The 7349-nt window shown below is 38.0% G+C and overlaps 1 protein-coding gene across 2 annotated transcripts in view; it reads left to right on the top strand.

Annotated features, from left to right (window-relative positions):
- The first annotated feature begins 6057 nt into the window (after nt 1–6057).
- The window catches only part of LOC115216305 (polycystin-2-like), a 72079-nt gene continuing 70787 nt past the window's right edge, over nt 6058–7349 (top strand). For both annotated transcript variants that reach the window (XM_029785506.2, XM_029785507.2), the window contains exon 1: nt 6058–7349. This exon is cut by the window's right edge and continues 340 nt beyond it. The gene's annotated coding sequence lies outside the window, so the exon portion shown is untranslated.

Genomic DNA, 7349 nt, shown 5'->3' with positions numbered 1-7349 from the left:
AACCACATGGTTCCGGGTTCAGTCCCACTGCGTGGCACCTTGGGCAAGTGTCTTCTACTATAGCCTCGGGCCGACCGATGCCTTGTGAGTGGATTTGGTAGACGGAAACTGAAAGAAGCCTGTCGTATATATGTATATATATATATGTATGTATGTGTGTGTGTGTTTGTGTGTCTGTGTTTGTCTCCCTAGCATTGCTTGACAACCGATGCTGGTGTGTTTACGTCCCCGTCACTTAGCGGTTCGGCAAAAGAGACCGATAGAATAAGTACTAGGCTTACAAAGAATAAGTTCCGGGGTCGATTTGCTCGACTAAAGGCGGTGCTCCAGCATGGCCGCAGTCAAATGACTGAAACAAGTAAAAGAGTAAAGAGAGATACAATAGTGCAAAGATTAATCAACCGGTGAAAAACTAAGCATCCAACAGAAAATAAGGACAGCGAACGATACGAGTGCATGAAATGATATGCAATGCAAGTGGCCTGTGACAAAGGAACATTATAAAAACATAGGCACGTGAATTAATCGCCTTCGTGGAATAAATTATTCGTTTTCGCGGCATTCATTTTGACAAAATCGAGTTGCTAGTTTATGAACGTGCTAACATTTAAAGAATGAAAAGTTTGCAGGACAGGAAACATAAGAGTACAAAATAGTGTAAACAAAAGAAGGTACTGTTGAATGGCAAACTTGAATATAAGGAGTGTTGCAAGAAAGAACAGGTGCATGCTAAGAAAAAGTTCACGGGAGTCTGTATGCACAAGAGTCCGTGTAAGATTGGGTGAATGCAGGATCTTAATTTCTGGATGTCGAAAATGTTGCGCTTGCAGGCTTCCATAGATTCATTCCGGTAATATGTAGATGTATATGTGTGTATCTGTGTCTGTGTGTGCGTGTGTCTGTGTGTATGTGTGTGCGTGCGTGTATGTGCGCGCGTGTATGTGGTTCAAATGTACAAAAAAAACAAAAAAGACAGAGACGGGTGAAGGATCGACAAGCAAGGTGTATTAGTTTGACGCTCGGGAAAAATAAGAAAGTCTTTGACGTTTCGAGCCTACGCTCTTCGAAAGAAAGAGATGAGGGGGAAAATGGTAAGAGAGAAAAAAATTATTAATCCCTACTATTGCTCTTAACTCGGACTATCAATTAAAACGAATGACCTTCCCGTTATTAGTACAGTTTAACGAGGGTTCACAGTGTGTATGTATGCACGCACGCACGAACACACACACACACCACACACACACACACACAACACACACACACACACACACACACACACACACACACACACACACACAATATCACACACACGTGAGTACATAGGTGCAAATTGGGGTTGAGAAAACAACATTCATATAGAGTATAGTGTTCTGTTGAAATTCAAAAACTTCACCAACTGTTACTCAAAGTTTCGCGTAACCAATCATCTGCCAGAATACTGACAGATGATTGAAGAATATGTGAAGCTTCAGTTTCAATAAAACTATGTATGTATGTATGTATGTATGTATGTATGTATGTATGTATGTATGTATGTATGTATGTATGTATGTATGAAGCAAAGGTACGTGAAGCCCAGTTACAACTGCAACCGGCTATTACCGGTAAAGGTATTAGTTGCCAATTCTGTACAAGACATTGTAGATCTTTAGCTGGGCTAAAAAGTCACATTCGATCACAGCACCAGTAACAGTTAAACTTCGTGCAATGGCCATACTCGATAACGAGGGGGCAGCCATACTAATGTATGTATGTATGTATGTATGTATGTATGTATGTATGTATGTATGTATGTATGTATGTATGTATGTATGTATGTATGGAGAGTTAGCTAAAGGAGAACGACCTCCACATAAACCAAAAAAGAGGTATAAGGACTTGCTGGAGGCTTCCTTAAGAGATGCTTGCATCTCTCCTGACACACGGTAAGGCATAGCTATTGATCGTGGCAGGTGGAGAAGGATTGTGCACGAGGGGACAGCCACTTTTAAGAAATCTCGAGTTGCACATGAGAAAGTAAGGTGGGATGTCTGGAAGGGCATCGCTGTTACACTTCCAGAAGGGAAGGGTCTTCCTTTGATTCTGACATGCAATGTCTGTGCAAGACCCTGCCTCAGTAAAGCTGGACTCATGAGTCATCTTCGTAGTCATAAAACGAGACAGATGAGTGACAACCTGGCCACTGGTGGTGGCGTAACACACCATACTAATCATATCTGTCGGGCATGTGGAAGAGAGTGTAATTCGGCAGGAGGACTTAAACGACATGCAAAGGTACATGAAGCCCAGTTACAACTACAGCCGGCTATTACCAGTAAAGGTTTTAGTTGCCAATTCTGTAGATCTTTAGCTGGGCTAAAAAGTCACATTCGATCACAGCACCAGTAACAGTTAAGCTTCGTGCAATGGCCGTACTCGATAACGAGGGGGCAGCCATACTAATGTATGTATGTATGTATGTATGTATGTATGTATGTATGTATGTAAATGACTGTGTGTGCGCGCGCGCGCGTGGAAAGAAAATGAACTAATCCTTCAAATACCTTACTAGATGAATTTATGATTTATTGAAATTAACTTCCCTCCGAGAGAAGAGTTGAAAAATGCCTTCTGGCAATTGCGACCAACTCTAAATGAGAAGAGGAGATAATATCACGAATCCAAAAATTTCCCCAAATTGACATGCCATTTTAGAAAAGATAGTTTGACTGTCTGGAGATAAAAGACAAATGTAGCCACGAACTGTAACCACGTGGCCAAATAAGCGTCATCAGTATATATTTCTTTATTACCCACAAGGGGCTAAACACAGAGGGGACAAACAAAGACAGACAAAGGGATTAAGTCGATTACATCGACCTCAGTGCGTAACTGGTACTTAATTCATCGACCCCGAAAGGATGAAAGGCAAAGTCGACCTCGGCGGAATTTGAACTCAGAACGTAAAGGCAGACGAAATACGGCTACGCATTTCGCCCGGCGTGCTAACGGTTCTGCCAGCTCGCCTAGCTGTTGTCTTACCATGACTCCAGTAGACGAGTTAGTTAAACATATACAAAAAGAGTAGGGCGGCGAGCTGGCAGAAACGTTAGCACGCCGGGCGAAATGCGTAGCCGTATTTCGTCTGCCGTTACGTTCTGAGTTCAAATTCCGCCGAGGTCGACTTTGCCTTTCATCCTTTCGGGTCGATAAATTAAGTACTAGTTACGCACTGAGGTCGATGTAATCGACTTAATCCGTTTGTCTGTCCTTGTTTGTCCCCTCTATGTTTAGCCCATTGTGGGTAATAAAGAAACATATACAAAAAGAGTATCTTCTCTTCAAGAGAAAATTCATTTGGATAATTTTAAATTCTTGAGATTATCCCCACTTCTCATTTGACGTTGTTCCTAATTGTCACAAAGCATTCCGTTTTTTTAGCAATTGTCTATGATTGGCATAACTGTAATATTCCTGATGATTTGGGATAAACATTGCTTTAAATGAATTCAATTTAAATTAACTTACGTTAATTAATCATACATCTTAACTACTTGATTATGAAGTAAAGATGTTTACTCCTAACGAGACAGGTGTTAAAAGTAATTAACTAATAAGCTATCTGTGAAATTTATGCTTTTCTGCACACACACACATACACTCACGCATGTATGCACACATGTGTATATGTTATCCATATATAATATTATATATATATATATATATATACACATATATATATATATATATATGTATGTATGTATATGTATGTATGTATGTATGTGTATGTATGTATGTATGTGTATGTATGTATGTATGTATGTATGTAAATGACTGTGTGTGTGCGCGCGCGCGTGGAAAGAAAATGAACTAATCCTTCAAATACCTTACTAGATGAATTTATGATTTATTGAAATTAACTTCCCTCCGAGAGAAGAGTTGAAAAATGCCTTCTGGCAATTGCGACCAACTCTAAATGAGAAGAGGAGATAATATCACGAATCCAAAAATTTCCCCAAATTGACATGCCATTTTAGAAAAGATAGTTTGACTGTCTGGAGATAAAAGACAAATGTAGCCACGAACTGTAACCACGTGGCCAAATAAGCGTCATCAGTATATATTTCTTTATTACCCACAAGGGGCTAAACACAGAGGGGACAAACAAAGACAGACAAAGGGATTAAGTCGATTACATCGACCTCAGTGCGTAACTGGTACTTAATTCATCGACCCCGAAAGGATGAAAGGCAAAGTCGACCTCGGCGGAATTTGAACTCAGAACGTAAAGGCAGACGAAATACGGCTACGCATTTCGCCCGGCGTGCTAACGGTTCTGCCAGCTCGCCTAGCTGTTGTCTTACCATGACTCCAGTAGACGAGTTAGTTAAACATATACAAAAAGAGTAGGGCGGCGAGCTGGCAGAAACGTTAGCACGCCGGGCGAAATGCGTAGCCGTATTTCGTCTGCCGTTACGTTCTGAGTTCAAATTCCGCCGAGGTCGACTTTGCCTTTCATCCTTTCGGGTCGATAAATTAAGTACTAGTTACGCACTGAGGTCGATGTAATCGACTTAATCCGTTTGTCTGTCCTTGTTTGTCCCCTCTGTTTAGCCCATTGTGGGTAATAAAGAAACATATACAAAAAGAGTATCTTCTCTTCAAGAGAAAATTCATTTGGATAATTTTAAATTCTTGAGATTATCCCCACTTCTCATTTGACGTTGTTCCTAATTGTCACAAAGCATTCCGTTTTTTTAGCAATTGTCTATGATTGGCATAACTGTAATATTCCTGATGATTTGGGATAAACATTGCTTTAAATGAATTCAATTTAAATTAACTTACGTTAATTAATCATACATCTTAACTACTTGATTATGAAGTAAAGATGTTTACTCCTAACGAGACAGGTGTTAAAAGTAATTAACTAATAAGCTATCTGTGAAATTTATGCTTTTCTGCACACACACACATACACTCACGCATGTATGCACACATGTGTATATGTTATCCATATATAATATTATATATATATATATATATATATACACATATATATATATATATATATATATATGTATGTATGTATGTATGTATGTATGTATGTATGTATGTATGTATGTATGTATGTATTATATGTATATATATGTGTGTGTGCGTATGTGCATGTGTGTGTATACATTAATCAATCATAGTCTTGCCAACTGAAGTGAATATGCTTCGCTGAAGAGGTCAAATAAGCTCGAAACCTGTCCATCGCTTTCACTTGTTAACATAAAAGACCAGATTCACATCAAGTTTTAGTGTTTATATTGTCCCCAAATTTCGGTCAGTTAACCTTACTTGTTTTATTTCTTTTGTTTTTGGTGTTTAAACACCGCATAGAGAGAGTATTTATCTACTAATAGCTTGAATAATGTCAGTTAATCTAAGTTTTTCACCTCACTATATTACATATGTTAGAATCTACATTAGTGCAGCAGAAAAAACAGGAAGTATCTCAAATAAATCTAATTTTTAGATATGGATCGGTGCATCCGACAAAGATCCTTTGGACATTTGAAACAACACTATCAACACTCATTCATGAAAGTGAGGCTATTGGACTTGCAACAAAAAGCATCTAAATCTCCCTTAAATCACACGCCGCCGCCTTTGAAAAGGAAGAGGCATATTGAATAATGTAACGCCAGGTACACTATTTCTAAAATCAAACTGGATGGTTATGGGTGGAAAGCCTTTGGAACGCACTGCTCAATGAGGGCTGAGCTAAAAATAAACAACAAAATTTTAAATTTATTTTTTTATACATGTCCTGGTTTCTTGAACTCTATCATTTTTTTTTTACTTTGATCTAATGATTATTTATACTAATTTATATTTTCCTTTAAACATCCGTCACTTTTAGAAAAAAGTTTTCCTCCTACTACTTCTTATCTTCTTGTTGGTATTTCTTGTTAAGTTCGAAATGTTAAAAGAAAAGCAGGCCTAGTTCTTCAAAACTTTGAAAAAAGAGAGGAAGAACAGGCTTCGTTTCTGCACCAAATTCTAGGCCTTGTTTTACTGGCAGCCAGACGGAAGCTGTAAAAGTTCACTTGTTGGTGGTAATAAGAGACTTCTGCCATAACCGATGAAGTTCGGTTGCTATGTTTCCATGTCTTTTTCATTTTTGCTGTTAAACAAACAAACAGGAAAAGAACTAGACCAGGCTTGTCCTGTCCTGTACAAATCAATATCGAAGAGTTTGTAAATCAATAGTGAATGTTATGTTTGTTCCCCAGGAACCGTCATTTGATGAATTGTGGATTACTGAAGGAAGGAGTGACTTGTTAAGAAACAAGACCGCCCTGTCACTACAGCACATGAAGGGAAGATGCTGCTTGACCAATTATAATTTACTCTTTTCATCTGTAGCCACACACTCAAGTTTATAATATTGATTTCATTCTCACTCTTTTTCTTTTTTTATTTCCCATCATTACTTTTTTTTACAATCACTACCATCATCACCGTCAACAACAGTCCCATCAATGTCACCCAAAGCTTTTTCTGATCCCCACCTTCCCCAATATTGTTAACGCTGTTCGCTGTCTCATCACTACGAACCACTTCCACCATCACTTCAACTTTGTTTTCATTTCTTTCTACTTCTATTATATTTTTGTTCTGTTGATCCGTTCACGTCATTTTTGGAACATTAGTAACAACAGCAATAACTTTCAAATAACAACAGTAACAACTACTACAAACTTCTCAGTATCTTTACATGTCTACATTCCACTCTCTCTATCTATATCTGTTCCTCTTTTGGTTAAGTTAATTCTGTTTTTGTTTTAGCAGCCAACTAAAACAACTGAAATAATTATAGCAGGAACACAAATGTGAAGCAGGCAACTGTAACAAACTTGGCACTGATACAACTTAGATTATTTACATCGATATTTAAATTTATGCATGTATAAATAAACTTAATTGAACTTTAGTAAAGTTATCTAAACTAATAGGAAAATAATGAACTAGACTTCTAATGAAACAAGTACAAACATACACACTTTGTATCCTCATCCCCTCAAAATCCTCTCTTTCTCACACATCTCTCTCTCTCACTGTTTCTGTACTATATGTCACTCTTTCCCTCTCACTCATCCTTCAACAGCTAATCGTTATTTCATGACAGCTTATTGATATCCACCTTCTTTAATCAAAATAACCCACTCATTCCAACAACACACGCTTATCTATCTTCATCTAACCATCCTCCTACCAAGCCTGCCTGACCGCTACTGACTTCGTAAACATTAAGGAAAAAAAACAGTCTTTTTATAGTCGGAGATTAATAACCGATTTGTCATTAACTGTCCAGT

The sequence above is a fragment of the Octopus sinensis genome, linkage group LG10 (assembly GCF_006345805.1).
Source record: "Octopus sinensis linkage group LG10, ASM634580v1, whole genome shotgun sequence".
Classification (NCBI taxonomy): Eukaryota; Metazoa; Mollusca; class Cephalopoda; order Octopoda; family Octopodidae; genus Octopus; species Octopus sinensis.
Note: the sequence above shows the minus strand (reverse complement) of the source record. Positions and strands in the feature narration are given on the sequence as shown.